This window comes from Scyliorhinus canicula, chromosome 21, assembly GCF_902713615.1.
Source record: "Scyliorhinus canicula chromosome 21, sScyCan1.1, whole genome shotgun sequence".
NCBI classification, from domain to species: domain Eukaryota; kingdom Metazoa; phylum Chordata; class Chondrichthyes; order Carcharhiniformes; family Scyliorhinidae; genus Scyliorhinus; species Scyliorhinus canicula.
In genome coordinates, this window is record NC_052166.1 from 36,044,127 (window position 1) to 36,069,648 (window position 25,522).

A 25,522-nucleotide genomic window follows, 5' to 3' on the forward strand; every position below is an offset into this window, starting at 1 on the left:
TGAGATAATCTTCTAATATGGCAACCATTCAAGGCTATGAAACGAGATGAACAACGAGAAACTTTTAAATATTTGAAGGTCTATCAGTATCGACCGTAATTCTGTACCAAAGTATTAGAAAGAATAAGACTTGTGTTAATAAACTGCTTTATCACATCAGCCAATACACAATCTAGGCATCCTACTTGACACTAAGCCAATTAAGCTTTCAATCTAATATTCTCTCTAACATAAAGACTGTCATTATCATTGCAGTTATGCTTCTTCCTCAGCCTAGCTGCTGCTGAAACTCTTATCCATGCTTTCGTTATTTTCAGGCTCGATTGTTCCTATGCTCTCCTGGTTGACATTTCAAGTTACAAATCTCCAAAGATTTGAGCTTGTCCAAAATTCCATGGCTTGCATCATAGCTCAAAGCGAGTCCCATTCATCCATCATCCCTGTTGCCACATTGACTTACGGTCCACCAGAAATTGTCACCCTTGTTTACAAATCCGATCACTACCTCCTCACTCCTTTCTAGCTCTGAAACCTCCTTCAGCCCTACAAACCTCCAGAAACTCTGCATTCCTACAACTCTGGCCTGATGTTCATTGCTCGCAGCCTCTGGCATTCTTGTAGCTGCCCAGGCTCCATGCTCTTGAATATCCTCCACAAAGCTCTTTGCTTATCCCTTCTCTCTCTTACGACAATTCTTTCAAACTAACTCTTTGACTGGACTTTTCAGGTGACCAACCTAATATCTCTGTCTTAGGCTTGGAATCAATTTCTGTCTGATGACACTCCTGTGAGTTACATTTGGATGTTTTTTTAAATCAAAGATATTATAGAAATGCAAGATGTTTACATCTCGATGTGTAATAATCAACACAGATTAATTAATACGGGTTCTAGGTTGACTAGTATACATATCTCATGGATTTAAAATTTTTCAGTAGGGCTAATGAAATATTGTACGGAACCTTTTTAAGTACTTAGGTCTGAATTTACTTCTAGATGTTTGCTGCTCCATCAAAGACTCTTCCAAATTTCAATCTACATGATGCTGTGAGCTGCTGTCCCTTTACTCATAAATCTACACATTTACAGTGTTCTAGCACTGCAGAAATGTCCTTTCTGGGTGTGGCAGGCTTCCTCTCCAAGTTGTCAGGTTGCTGGAACACTGCCTTGCAGTTAATTGACCCAGATACAAGGTCTTTTTATTTAAAAGGATCTGGTTGGAGGGCGGAGGTCCCTGGTAGGACATACCTCCAGTGGGAGTAGAGAATCCAGGCCAAGTTACTCGGCAACTGAACAAGTGGACTTTCCTCTCACTGCATTTGGAAATCTTTGCAGAATGCGTTTTCATTAGGGCAGACTACAGGGTCCAGGGAGAGAAGATGGTGATTTGTTAAACTGGCCAGCAGGAGGTTAATGGTGCCACAAGTGCGTATGATTCGAATTTCATTGAAATGGGAGGATGACAGTTCTGGCTTTGGACTGTATCCCGCACTGTTTGCAAAGTAGTTTTTATTACAGCTGGAGACTGTGGCTATTGTGAAATCATTTTCGGTGAAGCGGTTTCTTGCGTTTTAACATCTTCACAAAAGCTGCTGCTTACCTATATTGGGCAGCCCTGTTTAAACAGTTATTTCATAGATTTTCTTTACAGTGCAGAAGGAGGCCATTTGGCCCATCGAGTCTGCACCAGCTCTTGGAATTAGCACCCTACCCAAGCCCATACCTCCACCCTATCCCCATAACCCAGTAACCCCACCTAAGACTAAGGGCAATTTGGACCCTGAGGGCAATTTAGCCTGGCCAATTCACCTAACCTGCACATCTTTGGACTGTGGGAGGAAACCGGAGCACCCGGAGGAAACCCACGCACACACGGGGAGAACGTGCAGACTCCACACAGACAGTGACCCAAGCCGGGATTCGAACCTGGGACCCTGGAGCTGTGAAGCATTTATGCTAACCACCATGCTACCGTGCCGCCCTAAAGTTATGATGGGAAACTGAGCCTGTAATATTTTATATTCCATTTGCTTCAGAGTAGTGGAGCTTAAAGCTAGTGGGCAATCATTAGAAAAGAAATGAAGGGGCAGTGCTTTTTCTGGAGGTCCCAGGACTACGTATCAAGGGCTATATTTTGCCAGTGCCTTCGAAGTCAGGTAGACTCCGATGGCGGCATAAGCAAGATCACTCCTCTTCACTGGCTGCACAGAGCAAAATGCGGACATCAAGTTGGGTAAAAGGTGGAAAAGAATTGGCTAGTTAGGGTGGAAGGATGGTCCAAACAAAATATCACCAAAGAGGTTTTTGCCAACGGAGAATATGTGGAGGACAGTGGCATATTGAGGCAGATTGCAAGACAGTTCTCGAGGGCAAGGGTATTGTAAATGAAAGGACAGCTGCCAATGGCCCAGGCAGTAACATACTTTAGGCACTGTTCTAACCCGCACGGGTCTCACGGAGTAGGGATGATCTACTACCTCGTGGAGCTTACAGAATAGGAGCTACCCCGATAAGGGGTCAGGGAAACGTTAAGTATCTCTATTAGTATAAATAGAGTCAGCCAGTCAGGCACCGACTTGACAAGACCTAGTAGCTGTACATAACAGTTAAAGTGTTAAATGATATAAGTTTTGTTTTCTTTACAACTTGGTGTGGAACCCTTTTGTTGCCCCTTACAAAGGGGCCTAACGGTCAAAGCCAGCAGCGCTTCAAAGTATTCCTGAAGACTGCCATCGAAAGGAAAGATTTCAACTCTTCTGATTATTGGGTAAAGAGGAGGTGCCTCTCCTGCCCCCCATTTCAAAATTGCTAATGACCAATCCAATTGACTCCACCTCCTCACCCGAACTTTCATAAAACCAACCTTGCTGAATCTTTGGCCTAGGTCCCACACTTAGAGATTCTCCGTCCTTCCCCCAAACCTTTCCATCTCCCTGTGACATTGGCCTCATTTGCCCTCTTAATATCTCCCCCTTTGTCCCATGATTCATATCTGCCTGACTACATCTCAGTAAAAAGTGTCGTGCAAACATTTTCTCCATTAAAGCCAACACATGAATGCAAGTTGCTGTTCCAACAGATCCTTCACAGGACAAACATTGGTCAATATTAAAAAACAAATTCAGGAAAGGCGATGTGTCCATAAATCAAGTTTAAACATGACTGCTTGAGAGGGTAAATTTAAATTTTTATGATGCCTAAAGTATGTTACTGCCTGGGCCATTGGCAGCTGTCCTGGTGTCTAAGCGTGACCTCATAGGCAGCCTGCATTTACATAAGTGGCATTTCCAGACTTTGTTAAGGGACATATTCAAACCACTTACGGCAAATATATTCACTGTATACAGTCAGGCAGGATCAGTGGGAATTCAGTCTTACACTGTACAGGGTTTTAGAGGATCTGGCACAATTAAATAATTTCACTATTCATCAAGTAGCTAAATATTTTGCTTGTTAAATATTACTTAAATTTAGCTGATTAAATATTATCCGTATCTCGCTTGTCACTGGTCTTTCAGTCTGTCAATTGCTTCACAGCTACAATCATTTTAACCAACTGGTTGCACTCCACTCCATTTAATCTCCCTTTTCTAAAGTTGCTGACTCATGCTGGGGCAATTCCAGGGCACCAGCTTTTCCCACCACCTCCACATCCGGACAATGAGTAATGGCAGATTGTAGAGTGCACCACAGTCAACCCCATTTGCTGTTCCAACACAAAAGTCTACATATAGTTACTTCACTGATTCTGGCATCAAGGCACTAACTTGATGATGTATGGTTGAATGGTGTGGACCTGTACCCATTGACGTATAGAAGAATGAGAGGGGACCTTATTGAAACAAACAAGATTTGGAGGGGATTTGATAAGGTCGATGCTGAATGTTTCCCTTTACAGGAGAGACTAGAACCAGGGGACACAGTTAAAAAATAAGAGTCTCCCATTTAAGACAGAGATGAGAAGATTTTTTTTCTCTCAGAAGGTAAGTAGACATTGGCATTCTCTTCCCCAGAGAGTGTCGGCTGGGTCATTGAATATTTTTGAAGCTAATTTAGATAGATTCTTGAGCAAATCAAAGGGAATAAGGGGGTTGGAAGAAAAGTAGAGTTGAGGCCACATCAGGTCAGCCATGATTTTATCAAATGGCAGAACAAGCTCAAGGAGTTGAATGGCCAACTCTTGCTCCTAATATTCTTGTGAATATGTGGTGTGTGTCTGTATGGATAGCAATAATACTGGCTAACATTTTTTTTCCTATCCCACTCTCAGAGACCATCTCAGCAGGTGCCTTGGTTAAGATAAGTTACCTTGGTTCAGACAAGGTTCAAATCCAGAATTGTTCTATTTATTTATTGGATCTGAGGCCACCTGAGCACTCAGGGCAATCAGTTTTGGTACGTTAATTTAATTAGTTAAAAACAACACCGCAGGCAATCTACTGTCTAATTTCAAGCACAGTTATGCATTCGTCTGTACTCTAGTGAGACCAAACCACTAATCACAGCTCTTCCATAATGATTCTTTTAAAAACAAAATCGATTCTACATATGCTCTCCTGTGTAAAAAGGAAAGCATTTCTTGAATCGCGCTGGAAGATTGTCAGTTTTAACACAGTGTCCTTTAGTTCTCGTCTCACAGTCCAGGTCCAGGTACCAGCTCTCATCCGGTCGAGTTACAATTTATTATTGGGCCAGCTACAAAAGTCTGACAGGGACCGACCGCACTTTTCTGTCCCTTCGACAGTCAGCAACACAAGACCACAACCCAGTGTTGGTTCAGATGGCACCTGAATCCTGGTGCCAGGTTGAGAAACAACCCAGGATTTAAAAAAAGAAAATTGATATTCAGAGCACACAGGGTAGTCTGCAGAATACCTGACATGATATCACAATACAGCCCTAAGCAAGAGAGCCCTGTTCAGCTGTCAAACGAGCACAAGCTTGCTTTCAGTTCGCTTGTGATAAAATATAAAGCTTTGGTGATTTGAAGCAACGGATTCTCTAACGTCAAGATCGATGCATGAACTAAGCCACACAGCCATGGTAAACATGCTGTATTCTTTTGATCAAACCTATCTAAAATATTATACTGATTCTGATGTAGATACTGTGTGGTTGTATTCATGGTGCACTCTATGTGATAGCTGCAAATTTGTAAAATATTATTCCACGCATCTTTCATTTTCGACTGTCAGGAACCATTATTTCGTTTTTAAACTGTTCTCATTGCGTTTTCTTTCCCCCTTCTGTATTTTCTCTCCTTGTTGCTGGGGTTGTTCCCCATTTGGTCATTTATTTTTATTTTCCTATTTTTGGCCAAGTAATGATTTTAATTTTAAAAAGTCACAGAAGGCCTTGTATATGAACACTAAATTTCAACAACTGCAAACAGCTAAACAACTCAGGCCCTTCAGCTACCGGTAACCCTTTTAACAGACAAGGTGGTTTCTGTGATTGTAACCAATGGCATCCCTGTGGACTTCCTCCTGTCAGCTGCAAACCACAGTGTGAAGATGGTTGAAATGTGCTGCCGGTTAAGCAACTAGTTAAGGCAGCGTGAGGTGCTGAATTTTTAAAACAATCACAGAGGTGGTTCTGGAGATGGACCCGCACACCATTTCCCCCACTGGTTATCGTGCTGCTCTCCCACCATGCCGCCACCTTCAGGTCATTTTCATTCCTGGAGGAATGGACGGGGATGTTGTAATGGCTACTTGCCCGCAAGTGGTGGGTAACCTGCAGGCCAATAGAAACGTCACTTTCCACATACTGACTGGACTTTTCCACTCGGTACACAGGCTCCCAAAACACAACTAAGGGATGGAGGTGGCTTCCCTCCGACATCAACATTAACCCATCCCGACGCCAGGAGATAGATGAAAATATGTTGTCCAATACCGGGAGAAAATCAATATTGACCCATTCAACACCAGGCAACAGTCAACATCCACCACCCATGAGATAGTCAACATTAACCAATCCAAAGTCCAGGAGATAAACAACATCAACACATCTAACACAACGAGATAGTCAACATTAACCTATCCACCACCAGGAGATTAAGTAGAAATTAACGAATAAGGTTTATTACAATAGAAATCCAAAACTCCTCCACTCCCCTAAGGGTCTTCTTGCCTGACCTGTACCTAGGCAGGGGTTTTTATACAAGCTGAGGCTCTCCGTGTTCAAGGGAAGCAACGCCCCTTTAAAGGGGAAGTTCATATTCCCGGGAGATTGTGGGAAACCGTATGATCCTGATCCTGGGAACTCTATTGGGGTTATAACCGTATTATAACTGGACAGGAAGATCCCAGAATGGAATCCCAGCATGAATCTAACTGTAGTTTTTACCATTATTTACACAGGAACTAAATGCACTTAAATCTATGCCTTATTTCTAATGTTCATCAATACCCATATAAAGCCCTTAAGTCTACATTTGTTTTCCTAACACAAGATGAACCCATCCAACACCAGGAGATAGTCAATATTATCCCGTACCAGCCTCCCCGGACAGGCGCCGGAATGTGGCGACTAGGGGTTTTTCACAGTAACTTCATTGAAGCCTACTTGTGACAATAAGCAATTTTCATTTCATTTTTCATTTCATTTCATTTCATATTAACCAATTCAAAGCCAGGAAGGAGTCAACATTAACCTATTAAACAGCAGGAGAATCAAAGTCACTCAATTAAACTGGCAGAGAGCCAATTTTAGCCTATGTAACATGAGGAGAGCCAACATTAATCTGTTTAATTTCTCAATATATCTTGCACCCGCCTGAAAAATGAAGAGGAGGAAAATGATGCACAAAATCTTTCTTTTTTTTGGAAAAGTGCAGCGTAAAAGCCCCCCAAGGAGCTGCCACTTGAAATCTATGTTTGGGGCTTTGCTAACCTCTCCTGTGTAGGAACAAGGATAGACAATACAACTATGATATCCAGCTCACTCCATCTCACAAATGCTGCTGGCATGGTAACAACAGAAGTGAGAAGCAGATGGTTGTAGTAATGGTGTTAAAAAGGTGTGAAAAAATTAGGGGATTAACTCAGTGGGAAGCTCTCCTGGCATGTTAATGAATCAATGATCTTCATGTTAACCATCAGGTATCATAAAAACATATTTTTGGCAGGTGTGATGCCCTGTTAAATTCAGGTAAGTTGTTCTGTTCATTATTGTGCTTATGTCAAGGCCCAGTGTTTAACCCAATCAGAGAATCGTAGAATCCCTACAGTGCAGAAGGAGGCTGTTGGCCCATCGAATCTGCACCGACCTTTCGAAAGACCACCCTACCTAGGCCCAATCCCCCACAATCCCCCGCAAAAATTGCTCCTCAGGAGCAATGTTTAGCATGGCCAATCCACCTAACGTGCACACCTTTGGACTGTGGGAGGAAACCGGAGTACCCGGAGGAAACCCCGCTGACACAAGGAGAATGTGCAAATTCCACGCAGTCACCCAAGGACGGAATCGCATCTGGGTCCCTGGTGATGTGAGGCAGCAGTGCTAGCCACTGTGCAACCATACCACAAGCTCAGTATTAAGGAAAATGTATGTAGATAGATCGAAAGCAGTTGGCAAGCTGCACAGTTAGTTATCCTTCATATGAAAAGAATGTCACTACATCTTGCTTTGATAGGTGCAGCGGCAAATTCACTCAGTATCATCCAGGTCAAAATAGTCCATCATCAGTTTAAATATGCAATCCAGCACACTGTGTACTATCTACAAGACGTACTGCAGCAACTTGTCAAGATTTTTTTCAGCAGCACCTCCACGACACAAGCACTTCTTAGACGGTGAAGGTCAAGTGCAGCAGATGGGTGGAAACACCATCACATCCAAATCTCCACAACATCTTGATTCGGGACATATGTCTCAGTTCCTCCAGTCTCACTGGGTAAAAATCTTGAAAATCTCTCCCTACTTAACAGGCCCTTCATCATATGGACTGCAGCAGTTCAAGAAGGCAGCCCATCACCACCTTTCCAAAGGCTAATAGGTATGGACTTGCTCACAACTCCCGTATCCGGAGAATGAAATAATAATAAATATTTACAAATAAATAAATAACATGCAATGGCATTTGGGATTTGGGTTGTGAGTAGGCTGTGGTGTAGTTCTGCCAGAATGGCACCCTGGCACTCCCGCTATCCAGCGACAGCTCCGTGAGTCCCTCCCGAACAGCACCGCGGCTCCTCTTGAACAGACGTGTGACTTCCTTCAAACAGCCCCTCAACACCCCCAGAAATGCCCCGACTCCTCTCAAACAGTTCCAGCCTCCCCCCCGTCCCGGGCACAGCCCCGCGACTCTGCTCCGACAGCCCACTGGTGTAATGATATCTATAGTACAAATGTACTAAAGGGTTAACAAGAGAGACTATATGTAACTCAACACTAGATGGCGTTACTAAGTGACCATATATAAAGCTGCGTCTCTAGGCATGCTGGGGAGTGCTGATGGAGATTTCAAAGTAGAAGGATAGTGTGAGGTTGAGTTATAGTGCAGTTTATAAATTAGAGAGATTATTGATTGCTGTATTACAGATTCAGTATTATTATTTTGTTATCTGTTACTCAGTAAAGTGAGCGAACTTAATCAAGTTAAGCAGTGCAAAATAAATTAGTTTTGATTTAAACTTTTTGTCAACACTACATATCTGGCTATCTTGGAGAGCAAGACAAGGAATATAACACCTGGGTCCCACAAAAACAACCCCCAGACTCCACTCAGACAGCCTCGACTCCACCCCACCCCAGAACAGACCCGGCTCCCCCCCAAGCCTGAGGAACTTGCTGCTGCTGCCGCCTCTCTGGAGGTCGTTTGCACCCGTACTGGCTGGGAACCGGCCTGCACATGCGCAGTTTGTCTTCTAGCGTTTCTTCGGCTGGGGAACGACCCGGCGTGCTGTCACAAAAGAAATGGCCTTAAAGGGCCCAAGCCATGGCAAAGAGGCTCGAAGCTACAGGTCAGGTGGCCTGAGCAGGAGGACTATGTTGGAGAAGGTGGCCCACTGAGCAGGACACAGCAAAGGGGACAGGAGGACGGTCCCAGAACTTCCTGAAGTAAAAGTTAAAGAAAGCTCCAGGGAAAAGAAAGAGGGGCAATGTGGGCAAGGCTTGAAACGAAGGGGGCTTGAAAGAAGCAATGGTGATCTGAGGGGGCAGCTGAAGGTTGGTGACTCCGGTGGGCATTTGGGGCGGGTATGGTCCTCTTGTCACGGCCGAAGATCTGGAAGTGTGGTTGGAATGTGAAGCTTGAGTATGCGTGCAGGGTGAGGAGAATGCGCCAGTGCATGTTAAGGGTAGGTTGATCGTCCTTAGTTGTGCCAATGTGGCAGACACACAAACGTAAATTGGCTGCAATTGGAAAAAGCAAATGCCCAGGAGCTTCAAGGGCATTCAGATAAAAGCTGCTCATTATTATGCTAATAAGAGAGCCTGGCTAATCTTTCTGATTGATTTCAGAATCACTTTTTACCAGAGATATAAGCGCATTATCCGGTATCTGGACTTAAACAAAACCTATGTTGCTCCTGGTCAAGCACATTCGCAAGTAAACTCTTGGTGAGGGACATTGGACGCGATTTAGTGGGCCCATTAGCCTCAGGCACAAATCCTGTAATGGCCACAAATTTTTAAGAAGCCTAAAATGCGATTTGCACCAGCAGGATTTCAGATCATGATCTTCCCAGGCCCCTCCGGTCACACGAAGATGGCATGGATAGCATGGATTATCATCTACTCAGCGGACTTAATGTTGCCAATCTTCCCACCCACCAGCCATGTTGGCACGACGGTACGAATCACAACTGCTTTTTAAAAAGGTACGTGAGTGTGCAGTCTGTGCTGTATGAGTGTGCCGTCTCTGCTGTGTATGTGCAGTGTGTGCTGTATCAGTGTGTAGTTTCTGCTGTGTGAGCATGCACAGTGCGCTGTGTGAGTGTGCAGTCTGAGCGTGCAGTGCGTGCTGTGTGTGTGTGAAGTCTGAGTGTGCACTGTGTGCTGTGAGTGTGCAGTCTGAACGTGCAGTGCGTGCTGTGTGAGTGTGCAGTCTGAGCGTGCAGTGTGTGCTGTGAGTGTGCAGTTTGAGCATGCAGTGTGTGCTGTGAGTGTGCAGTCTGAGAGTGCAGTGTGTGCTGTGAGTGTGCAGTCTGAGCATGCAGTGTGTGCTGTGAGTGTGCAGTCTGAGAGTGCAGTGTGTGCTGTGAGTGTGCAGTTTGAGCATGCAGTGTGTGCTGTGAGTGTAGTGTGTGCTGTGTGAGTGTGCAGCCTGAGCATGCAGTGTGTGCAGTCTGAGCGTGCAGTGTGTGCTGTGTGAGTGTGCAGTTTGAGCGTGCAGTGTGTGCTGTGTGAGTGCAGTTTGAGCATGCAGTGTGTGCTGTGTGAGTGTGCAGTCTGAGTGTGCACTGTGTGCTGAGTGAGTGTGCAGTCTGAGCGTGCAGTGCCTGTTGTGTGAGTGTGCAGTCTGAGTGTGCACTGTGTTCTGTGTGAGTGTGCAGTCTGAGTGTGCAGTGCGTGCTGTGAGTGTGCAGTCTGAGTATGCAATGTGTGCTGTGTGAGTGTGCAGTATGAGCGTGCAGTGCGTGCAGTCTGAGCGTGCAGTGCGTGCTGTGTGAGTGCAGTTTGAGTGTGCAGTGTTTGCTGTGTGAGTGTGCAGTTTGAGCGTGCAGTGTGTGCTGTGTGAGTGTGCAGTTTGAGCGTGCAGTGTGTTCTGTGTGAGTGCAGTCTGAGCGTGCAGTGTGTGCTGTGTGAGTGTGCAGTCTGAGCGTGCATTGCGTGCTGTGTGAGTCTGCAGTCTGAGTGTGCAGTCTGTGTGACAGTCTGTGCTCTGTGAGTGTGCAGTCTGAGCGCACACTATGTGCTGTGTGAGTGTGCAGTCTGAGCGTGCAGTGTGTGCTGTGTAAGTGTGCAGTCTGAGTGAGCAGTCTGCTGTGTAAGTGTGCAGTCTTAGTGAGCAGTGTGCGCTGTGTGAGTGTGCAGTCTGAGCATGAAGTGTGTGCTGTGTGAGTGTGCAGCCTGAGCATGCAGTGTGTGCAGTCTGAGCATGTAGTGCGTGCTGTGTGAGTGTGCAGTCTGAGTGTACACTGTGTGCTGTGAGTGTGCAGTCTGAGCATGCAGTGCGTGCTGTGTGAGTGTGCAGTCTGAGCATGCAGTGTGTGCTGTGTGAGTGTGCAGTCTGAGCATGAAGTGTGTGCTGTGTGAGTGTGCAGCCTGAGCATGCAGTGTGTGCAGTCTGAGCATGTAGTGCGTGCTGTGTGAGTGTGCAGTCTGAGTGTGCACTGTGTGCTGTGAGTGTGCAGTCTGAGTGAGTAGTCTGTGCAGTCTGAGTGTGCACTGTGTGCTGTGAGTGTGCAGTCTGAGTGAGCAGTCTGTGCAGTCTGAGTGTGCACTGTGTGCTGAGTGTGCAGTCTGAGTGAGCAGTCTGTGTGCAGCCTGAGTGTGCACTGTGCACTGTGTGCTGTGTGAGTGCAGTCTGAGTGAGCAGTCTGTGCTGTGTGAGTGTGCAGTCTGAGCGTGCAGTGTGTGCTGTGTGAGTGTGCAGTCTGAGTGTGCAGTGCGTGCTGTGAGTGTGCAGTCTGAGTATGCAATGTGTGCTGTGTGAGTGTGCAGTATGAGCGTGCAGTGCGTGCTGTGTGAGTGTGCAGTCTGAGCGTGCAGTGCGTGCTGTGTGAGTGCAGTTTGAGTGTGCAGTGTTTGCTGTGTGAGTGTGCAGTTTGAGCGTGCAGTGTGTGCTGTGTGAGTGTGCAGTTTGAGCGTGCAGTGTGTGCTGTGTGAGTGTGCAGTCTGAGCGTGCAGTCTGTGCTGTGTGAGTGTGCAGTCTGAGCGTGCAGTGTGTGCTGTGTGAGTGTGCAGTCTGTGCTGTCTGAGTGTGCTGTGTGAGTGTGCAGTCTGAGCGTGCAGTCTGTGCTGTGTGAGTGTGCAGTCTGAGCGTGCAGTGTGTGCTGTATGAGTGTGCAGTCTGAGCGTGCAGTGTGTGCTGTGTGAGTGTGCAGTTTGAGCATGCATTGCGTGCTGTGTGAGTGTGCAGTCTGAGCGTGCAGTGCCTGTTGTGTGAGTGTGCAGTCTGAGTATGCAATGTGTGCTGTGTGAGTGTGCAGTTTGAGCATGCATTGCGTGCTGTGTGAGTGTGCAGTCTGTGCTGTCTGAGTGTGCTGTGTGAGTCTGCAGTCTGAGTGTGCAGTGTGTGCTGTGTGAGTGTGCAGTCTGTGTGACAGTCTGTGCTCTGTGAGTGTGCAGTCTGAGCGCGCACTATGTGCTGTGTGAGTGTGCAGTCTGACCGTGCAGTGTGTGCTGTGTGAGTGTGCAGTCTGAGTGAGCAGTCTGTGCTGTGTAAGTGTGCAGTCTTAGTGAGCAGTGTGTGCTGTGTGAGTGTGCAGTCCGAGCGTGCAGTGCGTGCTGTGTGTGTGCAGCCTGAGCATGCAGTGTGTGCTGTGAGTGTGCAGTCTGAGCGTGCAGTATGTGTGTGCAGTCTGAGCGTGCACTGTGTGCTGTGTGAGTGTGCTGTCTGAGTGTGCTGTCTGAGTGTGCACTGTGTGCTGTGAGTGTGCAGTCTGAGTGAGCAGTCTGTGCAGTCTGAGTGTGCAGTCTGAGCATGAAGTGTGTGCTGTGTGAGTGTGCAGCCTGAGTGAGCAGTCTGTGCAGTCTGAGCGTGCAGTGTGTGCTGTGTGAGTGTGCAGTCTGTGCTGTGTGAGTGTGCAGTCTGAGTGTGCACTGTGTGCTGAGTGAGTGTGCAGTCTGAGCGTGCAGTGCCTGTTGTGTGAGTGTGCAGTCTGAGTGTGCACTGTGTGCTGTGAGTGTGCAGTCTGAGTGAGCAGTCTGTGCAGTCTGAGCGTGCAGTGTGTGCTGTGTGAGTGTGCAGTCTGAGTGTGCAGTCTGTGCTGTGTGAGTGTGCACTGTGTGCTGAGTGAGTGTGCAGTCTGAGCGTGCAGTGCCTGTTGTGTGAGTGTGCAGTCTGAGTGTGCTCTGTGTTAGTGTGCAGTCTGAGTGTGCAGTGCGTGCTGTGAGTGTGCAGTCTGAGTATGCAATGTGTGCTGTGTGAGTGTGCAGTTTGAGCATGCATTGCGTGCTGTGTGAGTGTGCAGTCTGTGCTGTCTGAGTGTGCTGTGTGAGTCTGCAGTCTGAGTGTGCAGTGTGTGCTGTGTGAGTGTGCAGTTTGAGCATGCATTGCGTGCTGTGTGAGTGTGCAGTCTGTGCTGTCTGAGTGTGATGTGTGAGTCTGCAGTCTGAGTGTGCAGTGTGTGCTGTGTGAGTGTGCAGTCTGTGTGACAGTCTGTGCTCTGTGAGTGTGCAGTCTGAGTGTGCAGTGTGTGCTGTGTGAGTGCAGTCTGAGCGCGCACTATGTGCTGTGTGAGTGTGCAGTCTGACCGTGCAGTGTGTGCTGTGTGAGTGTGCAGTCTGAGTGAGCAGTCTGTGCTGTGTAAGTGTGCAGTCTTAGTGAGCAGTGTGTGCTGTGTGAGTGTGCAGTCCGAGCGTGCAGTGCGTGCTGTGTAAGTGTGCAGCCTGAGCATGCAGTGTGTGCAGTCTGAGCGTGCACTGTGTGCTGTGTGAGTGTGCAGTCTGAGTGTGCACTGTGTGCTGTGAGTGTGCAGTCTGAGTGAGCAGTCTGTGCAGTCTGAGTGTGCAGTGTGTGCTGTGTGAGTGTGCAGTCTGAGTGTGCAGTCTGTGCTGTGTGTGTGTGCAGTCTGAGTGCGCACTGTGTGAGTGTGCAATCTGTGCTGTATGAGTGTGCTGTGTGAGTGTGCAGTCTGAGTGTGCAGTCTGTGCTGTGTGAGTGTGCAGTCTGAGTATGCACTGTGTGCTGTATGAGTGCGCACTGTGTGAGTGTGCAATCTGTGCTGTATGAGTGTGCTGTGTGAATGTGCACTGTGTGCTGTGTGAGTGTGCAGTCTGTGCTGTATGAGTGTGCTGTGTGAGTGTGCACTGTGTGCTGTGTGAGTGTGCAGTCTGTGCTGTATGAGTGTGCTGTGTGAGTGTGCACTGTGTGCTGTGTGAGTGTGCAGTCTGTGCTGTATGAGTGTGCTGTGTGAGTGTGCAGTCTGCTGTGTGAGTGTGCTGTCTGAGTGTGCACTGTGTGCTGTGTGAGTGTGCAGTCTGTGCTGTATGAGTGTGCTGTCTGAGTGTGCACTGTGTGCTGTGTGAGTGTGCAGTCTGCTGTGTGAGTGTGCTGTCTGAGTGTGCTGTCTGTGCTGTATGAGTGTGCTGTTTGAGCATGCAGTGTGTGTTGTGTGAGTGTGCAGTCTGTGCTGTGTGAGTGTGCTGTCTGTGTGCACTGTGTGAGTGTGCAGTCTGTGCTGTATGAGTGTGCTGTGTGAGTGTGCAGTCTGAGTGTGCAGTCTGAGTGTGCACTGTGTGCTGTGTGAGTGTGCAGTCTGTGCAGTCTGAGTGTGCACTGTGTGCTGTGAGTGTGCAGTCTGAGTGAGCAGTCTGTGCAGTCTGAGCGTGCAGTGTGTGCTGTGTGAGTGTGCAGTCTGAGTGTGCAGTCTGTGCTGTGTGTGTGTGCAGTCTGAGTGCGCACTGTGTGAGTGTGCAATCTGTGCTGTATGAGTGTGCTGTGTGAGTGTGCAGTCTGAGTGTGTACTGTGTGCTGTGTGAGTGTGCAGTCTGTGCTGTGTGAGTGTGCAGTCTGAGTATGCACTGTGTGCTGTATGAGTGTGCAGTCTGAGTGCGCACTGTGTGAGTGTGCAATCTGTGCTGTATGAGTGTGCTGTGTGAATGTGCACTGTGTGCTGTGTGAGTGTGCAGTCTGTGCTGTATGAGTGCTGTGTGAGTGTGCACTGTGTGCTGTGTGAGTGTGCAGTCTGTGCTGTATGAGTGTGCTGTGTGAGTGTGCGCTGTGTGCTGTGTGAGTGTGCAGTCTGTGCTGTATGAGTGTGCAGTCTGAGTGTGCACTGTGTGAGTGTGCAATCTGTGCTGTATGAGTGTGCTGTGTGAGTGTGCACTGTGAGTGTGCAATCTGTGCTGTATGAGTGTGCTGTGTGAATGTGCTGTGTGAGTGTGCAGTCTGTGCTGTATGAGTGTGCTGTGTGAGTGTGCACTGTGTGCTGTGTGAGTGTGCAGTCTGTGCTGTATGAGTGTGCTGTGTGAGTGTGCACTGTGTGCTGTGTGAGTGTGCAGTCTGTGCTGTATGAGTGTGCTGTGTGAGTGTGCAGTCTGCTGTGTGAGTGTGCTGTCTGAGTGTGCACTGTGTGCTGTGTGAGTGTGCAGTCTGTGCTGTATGAGTGTGCTGTCTGAGTGTGCACTGTGTGCTGTGTGAGTGTGCTGTCTGAGTGTGCACTGTGTGCTGTGTGAGTGTGCAGTCTGCTGTGTGAGTGTGCTGTCTGAGTGTGCTGTCTGTGCTGTATGAGTGTGCTGTTTGAGCATGCAGTGTGTGTTGTGTGAGTGTGCAGTCTGTGCTGTGTGAGTGTGCTGTCTGAGTGTGCACTGTGTGAGTGTGCAGTCTGAGTGTGCACTGTGTGCTGTGTGAGTGTGCAGTCTGTGCTGTATGAGTGTGCAGTCTGAGTGTGCAGTCTGAGTGTGCACTGTGTGCTGTGTGAGTGTGCTGTCTGTGCTGTATGAGTGTGCTGTTTGAGCATGCAGTGTGTGTTGTGTGAGTGTGCAGTCTGTGCTGTGTGAGTGTGCTGTCTGAGTGTGCACTGTGAGTGTGCAGTCTGTGCTGTATGAGTGTGCAGTCTGAGTGTGCAGTCTGAGTGTGCACTGTGTGCTGTGTGAGTGTGCAGTCTGTGCTGTGTGAGTGTGCAGTCTGAGTGTGTGCTGTGTGAGTGTGCTGTCTGTGCTGTATGAGTGTGCAGTTTGAGCTGTGTGAGTGTGCACTGTGCTGTATGAGTGTGCTGCCTGTGCTGTATGAGTGTGCAGTTTGAGCATGCAGTGTGTGCTGTGTGAGTGTGCAGTCTGTGCTGTATGAGTGTGCAGTCTGACAGTGCAGTGTGTGCTATGTGAGTGAGCAGTGTGTGCTGTGTGAGTGTGCAGTCTGTGCTGTATGAGTGTGCAGTCTGACAGTGCAGTGTGTGCTATGTGAGTGAGCAGTGTGTGTTGTGTGAGTGTGCAGTCCCTGTGGCACTGGAGCCTTGGGGAGGATGGTTGGCACTGGAGCAGCTGTGTGGCACATGGGGGGGGGGGGGGGGGGGGGGGACTGGGACTGGGGTGAGATGTGGTGAATCATTGGAGCCAGGCCAGATGAGCTGGGCAAATGCGACCCTGGAAGAGAAAGCAACGCTGTGCTGGGCACTGGGGAAAGGGAGTGGGGAGTTGGGGATATCAACACCACAGAAGGAGAAAACAATTGCGTCCTGTACACTCCTGAGGTTTATTCTCGTGTCACAGATTGGCCCTGAAGAGTTAACCCTCAGCAACATCAGCTCCCAACAGTCTCAGCCTCAGGACTGGGATTCAGCCTCAGGAGTCAACTTGGTGGCAGAGAAACATGTGGCAAAGGGGTTGCTTCATTCCTGGGTTCTAAACGCTTGCCAGTCAAGATCCTACAGCCCTGCCCCCCCTGCAGGCCACCGCGCCATAGTCCTCAACCAGAGGGGATGATCCAACATATTCCCCCCTCCTGAATGAACCCCAGTGGTTGTGAGTTTCAGCCAGTGGAAATCCAGCTTGAAGGCTAGATGTGAGTCGAAGTGGGTGAAGGCACATGCAAGGGGAAGCCCTGTTATGGAGACGGGAGGGCCCCCGAGCTGTGAGTGTGCGATTGCTGCCGGCCCAGCTCTGGGACTGGCTGCTCCCAGGTCAGTAAGGCCATTGGGTCAGGGGAGATAATGATGGTCAGTAGCTGCATAACCAACCTGTCTCTCCCTCTCAGGATTCTGATCGGAATTGGGATGGGGCCAGTGGAGCTTGCAATCTTACTCATCACAGTTCTGGAGGAGCACAGACTGCAGCAGCAACATGCGTCCGATCGGAGGGCAGACTCTCCACGCCAAGACCAAGGACCGCAGGGCAGGATCAGGAGGCTGTACCAGCTGTGCAGGGAGCACAAAGGTGCCAAAGATACGCAAGGGTCTACTGGACTCGTGCATCCTTCCTTGAGCTGTCCAACTCCATCTTCCCGAAGACTTTGCCTAACAAACGAGACTGGGCAGCATTTGTGCCATGTTCATGCAGAGTTGGTGCCACCTGGTGGTGGAGGACACCCACTCCCGGTGGCTGTCAAGGTCACAGCAGCACTGAACTTTTTTACCATTGAGTTATTCCAGGAATTCCAGGACCTCTATGGAATTGCACAGGCATCTGCCCATAAGTATATCTGTGAGGTGACGGATGGACCGTACGCAAGGGCTGGCGATTACATCCACATTGGCCAGGGCCAGGCAGGATGAGGGTCTGTGGGCTTTGGGCAGATGGTTGGTCTGTTATAGGTGCAGGGGGCAATAGACTGCACCAATGTCACTCTCTGCACCTCATGGCACCAGGGAGGTTCTGTCATAAACAGTAAAGGGTTCCACCCTGCAATGTCCAGCGTGTGTGTGACCACCAGCTTCATGTGTGTGCCCATTTTCCAGGGAGTGTGCATGACAGCTTCATTCGAAGCCCATCCCAGTTCCCTGGACTCTTCGAGGGACACCCAAAACAGAGGGATGGCTCTTTTGGGGACATGGGTTATTCCCTCAGGTAGTGGCTGATGATGCCAGTGCAGCGGCCATAGACCACTGCGGAGGCTACAGACCACTACGGAGACCAGGTACAATGAGGCTCACAATGCGACCAGATCTTCATCAAGCAGTACAACGACCTGTTAAAGATGCATTCCCGCTGCCTTGACAGGTCCAGTGGGGCCCCCAGAGTGTCTCCCTCATTGTTGCGGTCTGCTGTGCCCTCCACAACCCAGCTCTGCAGCGGGGCGAGGAGTCTCCTGACGACAATGCAGAGGATCAGCACGTATCCTCAGATAAGGAGGATGAGCATGATGGCATCGAGGAAAGGCATGCAGAGGAGGCTGAGGATGAGGGCCAGGCGGTGGCAAGGGTGCACATGGGCAGAACGGTTAGAAATGCCTCCCGCTTCATGGGAAGACGACTCGCTCGCTGGCCTACAGGGTGACAGCCCCCAGGACGTGACCTCTCATGGGCAGAGGAAAAAGGTGGACAAGCTCTCGCTCATCAGGATGCTGGACGCTGTCCGGTCAATACAGGAGGGTGATGATAACTCAATGTGAGGAATGCTCCTCTGATGCTTCTCATCTGCTACTTATGTCTGACTCTGTCTGCACGCTGACATATCGGCTCATGTCTGAGAGAGGTTCTGTGCTACAGTCCTCTGTCCTTTTGGTCTAGAGGAGTATTAGGGGTGAGGGTGTAGGGTTCACTGAATGGTGCCCGGATCCTATCACTACGGATGAAACATTCATAATCAGTGGGCCTAACCCTCTGAGGCGCGTGGAGGCCCAGTGAGAACAGCTGTTCAACTGGGGAGGAGCACCATGGCACTGATAGGTCACTTTAAGATTCTGTGGTGAGAAACAATAACATTTAATTCAATGATATCTGAAAGTTCGACAAGTGACAATGGCTCCCAACAACTGGTGCCTAACTTCACCCGTGCCGCCACAGTTCCTTAGCACCCCCCTCCTCTTTGCAGAAGGTGCTGGCACTCAGTGCGGCCATCGTCTCCCAGGCAGGGTTGGTGGCCTTGCTGAATGGTGTTCTTCCAGCCTGACATCCCCCCTGTAAAGTGGGGAGTTGGCTTCCTCCTGAAATGAATGAGAGAAAGTGCTGTGGAGCTGTTTGAATGCCGTGCCCCTTTGACTAAAGTGCGCAGACGCCCCCCGGGTGGGCGAATCAGATGCTTCGCGGCACAGGAGTGCTGTTTTACACGAGGAATGTTTTTTTAAAGTGCCTAACAATTGTGGTCCGGATCGAGCCGTCGGGGCCAATGTGATTCGTACCAGTTTTCGCGCCAAAAAAATGACAGCCAAAATTGGGGGAAATTCCGCCGAATGTTTTTGCTGTTTACTCCGCCTCAGCCAATCGGCCAGGGCATTTTTTTGGGTCATCCTTTTTCGGGTCATCAATGTAAATGATAAAAGCAGTGATGACGAGGATAACACAGTGAATCTGGTAGGGACTGAGGATATTAATAAGATGTGTGATGGGTTGATGGATGCACTCAGGCAATGTGGATTTCGAAGTGAGCAAGAAATAATATCAATAAAAGACAAACTTAAAAAAAAAACAAAGATGAAGCTGGAAGAACTATTCAAGAATACCGTCCAGCAGAGCACATCAATATTGAGCACACAAAACCCTCTCCTACAAGCAGAACTGAGGAAGGAGCCATGGGTGGCAACTTATTACAGGTGCCCTCATTAATTATTCAGTGGCACATCTTACTTTTCTAGCCAGTTTATTGACTTGAGACTGTAGCTAGCCTAGCTGAGACTGTTTTTTAAAAATATGTTCATGGTATATGGGCGTCGCTGGCTGGGCCAGCATTTATTGCCCATCCCTGAGGGCATTTAAGAGTCAACCACATTGCTGTGGGTCTGGAGTCACATGTCGGCCAGACCAGGTAAGGATGGCGGATTTCCTTCCCTAAAGGACATTAGTGAACCAGATGGCTTTTTATGACAATCGACAATGGTTTTATGGTCATCCTTGGACATTTAATTCCACATTTTTTATATTGAATTCAAATTTCACCATCTGCCATGGCTGGATTCGAACCCCATTCCTCAGAGGATGACTCTGGTTCTCTGGATTACTAGTCCAGTGACAGTACCACTACGCCACTGCGTTTCCTGCTGTTGTGATAGTAAGTAGATCTGGTCCTATACGCCAGATTCAAAATCTAAAAATGTCTGATATCTGAAACGCAATCAGACACAAGGGTTTTTGATGAAGATACTTGACCTGTAAAATGTTGCACAATGAAATTCTAGCTACCGTGAAGACCAGTGATTCAAAATAAAATGCCTCACCACCATTAATATTTTTCACTTAAAGGGCTTAGCTTACTGATTTTTGGGGGCTCAAGTGATCAATACATAGGAAAACAAGGAAACAGTTGTTTTAAAAGTGATATGGCCAACACCTTTTCTTAGAGCGCCTGCATCTCAAAAATCCCCAGGAGACTACTGCGATTCCAGCGTGAATTGGAATCAGAAGATGGCGTCTGGTCTGCCTGCTGCCGATTTGAAACTCGTGGTCAACTGCGCCACATTTGCTTACTGGGTTAACATGAACACTTGCAGGCCAATAACTCAAGCAGTATCTGATGGCCTGCCTTTTCAAATTTACGTGAAGGTGATCTCACGCTGCACTGCCAAATGGTAGAGGTTTCTTAAGCAGAGGAATGTTCCATAACATGATCAGAGAAAAAAATGTGCTTGCAAATGAAAGGCGTATTTTGTTCCTGTAATACTGAATTGAGAATATGATACAGAAAAGCACTTGAACCTGCTACACAAACATATTCTCCTGCATACAGCTCCACCATTTTCTTCTTTATTTCTGAAGCCCTGTTTTGTATTCAGGCCAGTTCCATGGAAGCTGGTAACCCTCCAGAATCTTGCTTTCATGTGCGTTCTGCGACGAAATCGACACAGCAATTGCTGTCAGACTGTTTGACCAGAGGGAAAGTTACAGCTAAGCTCCATTTCTGTGCTATCCCCCGCCACCCCCACCCGGAGTTTTCAGCAAGGGTCACTTCACAACTGTCAAGAGCAGAATTCCTGGGTACCAATTTTCACCTTTTATAGCCCATTTAGAAACCTATTTGAGCATCCCCAACTTAAAGCCCAGTTGAGGCTGTATAACTCAGCACAAAGTGCTCAGCAAACGTGGGGCCATTCTTGGTTTGTGTGATTCAGTTCCACACAGAACAGTTCATTTGCCAACTAACCCTGAGAGGACAAAGATTGTGATGTAGGCCATTAGTCCATAATTAGCCGTAGTCCACAATGGACTGTAGGCATCTCTCCATTTCATAGAAAAAACAAGTGTTGTAGCTTAAGGGCCAGCACTCCAGGAACCTCTCCTGCTCTGCCTGCCATAGGTGTGTTGGAAGGATTAACAAGTTGATTAGCAGCCTGTTTGGCCATGTCACGAACGCTTCTTCTATGGCCAACAATTGCAGAAGTGGGGCTTGAACCCAGAGTTTCCAGCTCAGAGACAGCGGTGCTACCCACCGAGCCACAAGACCTCCTATATTCCTAATGTCCACAGTCTAAACACTCAGTGCATCTGCAGAGGCATTTAAATAGTTGGTTTGTCATGCACTTTAGGATTGCCTTCTTGAAAGCTTGTAAATGTTTAATAAAGTGTTGGCGGTTGTATGAGATGAGCATTGATTAGCTCTCATTACAAGGCTTGTTGGAGTTTGTTTGCAAGCGTATTGCAAAACACACGAAAACATGGAATTCAAAGGAGTGCAAGCCCAGGCAACAAGGACACTACATCTCACCTCTCCAATACTCCAGGCAGCGGCCCAACTTCATCAGATTGGAGAACCTGAAGGAAGTTCCAGAGTGTTACTGCGGTAACAGGATGACATAGTAGATATCCACGCGCACTTCCTCTTTGCTGAGCCGAACCGTCTCCAGGGTCAATGAGGAGATGCATTCCTGCTCTTATTTTATGACTGAGTGAACAGAATTTTGCAAGTCCTACAAGGTATCAATCACAGAGTGAGGATGTGGAGGTTGAGTTCATTGAAGATTCAAGAGCATAATCCAGCCCTATAGACTCCTATCCTCACGAGGCTTTTGGCTTTTCTCAAGGGTTACATCAGTTATGCAAGCAGTGAGGTAACTTACTGTTTAACAGCCAATTTTGCTCTGTATTTTGCCACTGATGAGATCTCCAAGCTTAATAATAAAGTGTGGATATTAACAAAATGGCATCTTGCTGAAAAGAGATATACTAACCATAGAACCAGAGGGCGCAAGTCTCAGGCCTCCTTGCGCTTTTGCTCGAGCAAATGGAAGCCGGTGAACAGCGAAATAGGCCTAAAATGAGAACTGCAACAGGCCAAATAGTTTTCAATGCAACTGTCCCGCTCCCGTAGGTTAAATCGGTATCTCACCATAGCGTAGCGAGAAACCAATTATCACCACTTGAAGCCTATTTCCATACAATTAATGAGAGCCACCCCATATCCAACGGCCTCCCATCATTCAGCGACCTCACCAGCTGGTACCGATTCTGTGGCGAGCTGAAGAGGTGAGTAGCCATCTTTGCTCACAGGCAAAGGGCTCGGGGTCACTGGGCTTGCCACCCCAGTGCTCAGAGGGGTGTGGGGAACCCTCAGCATGGGGTAGGGGGCCCACCACAGGGGTAAACCACCACGGGAGGGTGCATGGGGGGCTGAGGGGTCAACCAGGGGGGCAACTATGCAGGGCACCAGCATGACAACACCTAGATCGTGTGTACTCGGGGGCAACTGTTGTCCCTGCCCATCTGCCCCATCGACCACCCATAACCCCCACAGACTGCTGAGGCCTCTGGCCGTGCAGCTGAAGGCTATTGCTAATAGGGAATTGGCAATCATTGTTAAGTGAGCACTTCAGACAACCCAAGTGGATTCCTGTGGGTGGGCGGTCCATGTAGCATGTTGGAGTCATTGCCCAAGCTGCCAAGTAATTCAACAAAGATGCAAGACTTCTTCAACAGCATGTTACTTCGGTTGTTCTCAATGGACAGAATACTAGCCCACAAAACCCAAAACAAAACTCCGCTGTTAGAATTCTGTCGTTGGGCAGCCTCTAGTGAACAATTCCAAGTGCACCAATAGTTACACTAACAACCAATTTCATATAATCGGTCAAGCTCGTAGAGGGGCTCATTTACACTTGCATGTTAGCACTGTTGCTTTACAGTATCAGAGTCCCAAGTTTGATTTCCAGCTTGGGTCACTGTTTCTGCGGAGTCTGCACGTTCTCTCTGTCTGCGTGGGATTCCTCTGGGTGCTCCGGTTTCCTCCCACAATTCCCAAAAGATATGCTGTTAGGTAATTTGGACATTCTGAATTCTCCCTCTGTGTACCCAAACAGGCGCCAGAATGTGGCGGCTAGGGACCTTTCCCAGTAACTTCATTGTAGTGTTAATGTGAGCCTACTTGTGACAATAAAGATTATTATTATTCGAAGCGGCATGCATTCATACTCAGGGACCTGTTCTCTGAAAACAAAAGGAATGTGGTCCATCCTTGTGATTTTGTTTAGTTACCTGGGAGCTTGGATAGCCTATAGTTCCCCGTTGCTTTTTTCATGGCAACTCCTCACTCAATCAGTCAATTTCCTAACCAATCAGCACACTTTCCTCCTGTAGTATAAATTGTTGTGATCGTTTGAAATTTGACATTCTCGCATTGGTCCTGATCAGTGGAAGATGAAAAGCTTTGACAACATATCACTCTTTCATACCAGTGGTCCCAATCCATACCTTCAATGACTGCACCAACACCATTATTTTACAGACCAAAATGATCAAAAACACAGCCAGGGATGGGTTGAAAAGCTAACAATTTCCTCTGCATAAACCAGCCAAAAAGAAATAAATTGGTATCCTGCACAGACCTTTCCTGTCTATTGGAGAAAGCGTTCTCCTGTTTTGATGTGCGTTTGGAATTAGTAGACCTCATCCTGCATTATGAATCAGGCAATGCCAACAGCAGGGAAATTGGGAGCAGTCACTTCACAAAACTACTTCAGGAGGTGATTGATAGAGCTTAACTGGCTGTCTCTTCTGTCACACAAGGAGCCACGACACTGAACAAATGATACAAGCCCTTTTTTTAAAAGCAGTAAAACTGTGTAGTTCTAATCCCAATTGGCCAAAGGAGTGAATGAATAACAACACAAGCTTATTGCTTCAAGTGGCCTTCCAAATCCCAAGCATTGGTAGTGACATCACTGCATTATTGATAATCCCGTAAGCCATACTCAGAATGCAAAAAGTACAAAAAACATTCCGTGAACAGGTCACAGCATGAGACAGAATCTAATCCTCACCTAGATGTATGTTAAAGCCAGAGACAGAGAAGCTAAAGCACTGGGGAAATTATCACACTGCAACTGTCTTCTAACAGACAATGTGACAGGATAGGCAGGTTCTGCACCATGGAATCAGCGTTAACCATCACAAACAGAAAAAAAATTAGAAAAACATTTACGGAATCTGTCAACTTTCAAGTAACGATTGAATAGCTTTTGACTGAGTACCCACTTCAAATCATTTAAAGTACCACCAACTCACATTTTAATCCATGTTCGCCAGATAGAAAATGGTTTATTTTCAATGCAGATATTAACAACTTAAATCCAGAACGCCTCCTTCAGCTCTGTACAACAAAATGTTCAAGAAATTTATGATACAGATCTGGCCAACTTGTACAACCTGCTACTGGTCGCATCTTGCATTTCAAGTTTCCTCCCAACAGCGAGGAAGCACCTGCAACTGTGCACAAGTTGGCACAGTTACACACAATTTGGCACAATTGCCCACAAGTTGGCACAATTGCGCACAAGGTTTTTTTTGTCAGTTGCAGCATGGTGGGATTAAGAATGATGCTTATTCAATGCCATTTTACTCACTCTACAGAAGCAGGGCCATTTGTTTCTAGAAACTCAGCGTCTAGACTCGAGGTCAAGGAGACAGTAGGTCTGGCATCTATTGTGGGGAAAGTGGGAGAGAATTGATCGCCTGATGTTCCTGCTTTAAATTTCTAGCGAATCATTAGGTTGTCTTGATGATCAGGTCAATTCCAACTTCATCAACCTTGTATCTGACTCAATCCAAGGCCTTCCCTCGCTGGTGGGAATGGGATTAATAGCTATTTCATAGGCCTTTACAAACATGGAGGGCTAAATGGCCTCTTTCTGTGCAGTATGCCTCTAGCTCTGTAACCCTCCAGCCCAATTATGCTCCCCTGCACCCTGTTCTCTCACGCAAATCCCCTCCCTTTGCACCACCATTGGCAGCCATGTGCAGTAGCACAGTGGCCGCTTCACAACGTCAGGGTCCCAGGTTCGATTCCCGGCTTGGGCCACTTTCTGTGCGGAGTCTGCACGTTCTCCATGTGTCTGCGTGGGTTTCCTGTGGGTGCTCCGGTTTCCTCCCACAGTCCCGAAAGACGTGCTGTTAGGTGAATTGGACATTCTGAATTCTCCCTCCGTGTACCCGAACAGGTGCCGGAGTGTGGCGACTCGGGGCGGATGCCTACTTGTGCCAATAAAGATTATTATTATTGTTATTAAGTCACCTATGTCTCACTTTGTGAAAATCCACACTACCTCTGCTACTAATATTAATACTGCTACTAACACAAGCCCCACATTTAAAGAGAATGTGCTGCTGTTAACGCCATTTGCCCGTTATAAAAAGTGACCAGTTAAACATAATCATTTTGATCACAGCATCAAGCTTCATTTCATTCTTCTAACAAACCAAAGCCAGTTAAGATATTCTCCACAGGCCGATATCAATCAAGGCTCAGCTGCTAACGATTAAACATCAGTCTATGAACTCACAGCTAGTTTAGGTTATTCACTTCTCTCTTCCTCTACTCAACTCTATTTTAA

General features: G+C 47.6%; 1 protein-coding gene and 1 long non-coding RNA gene across 14 annotated transcripts in view; one reads left to right on the forward strand and one right to left on the reverse strand.

Moving 5' to 3' along the window:
- Positions 1-25,522, reverse strand: part of cacna1ba (calcium channel, voltage-dependent, N type, alpha 1B subunit, a) — a 739,085-nt gene that overhangs the window by 278,625 nt on the left and 434,938 nt on the right. The window lies entirely within an intron of this gene.
- On the forward strand, positions 8,469-21,837 carry LOC119955558. The gene is made up of 2 exons (XR_005458493.1): positions 8,469-9,827; positions 16,808-21,837. It is a non-coding gene; the product is annotated as an uncharacterized LOC119955558 (long non-coding RNA).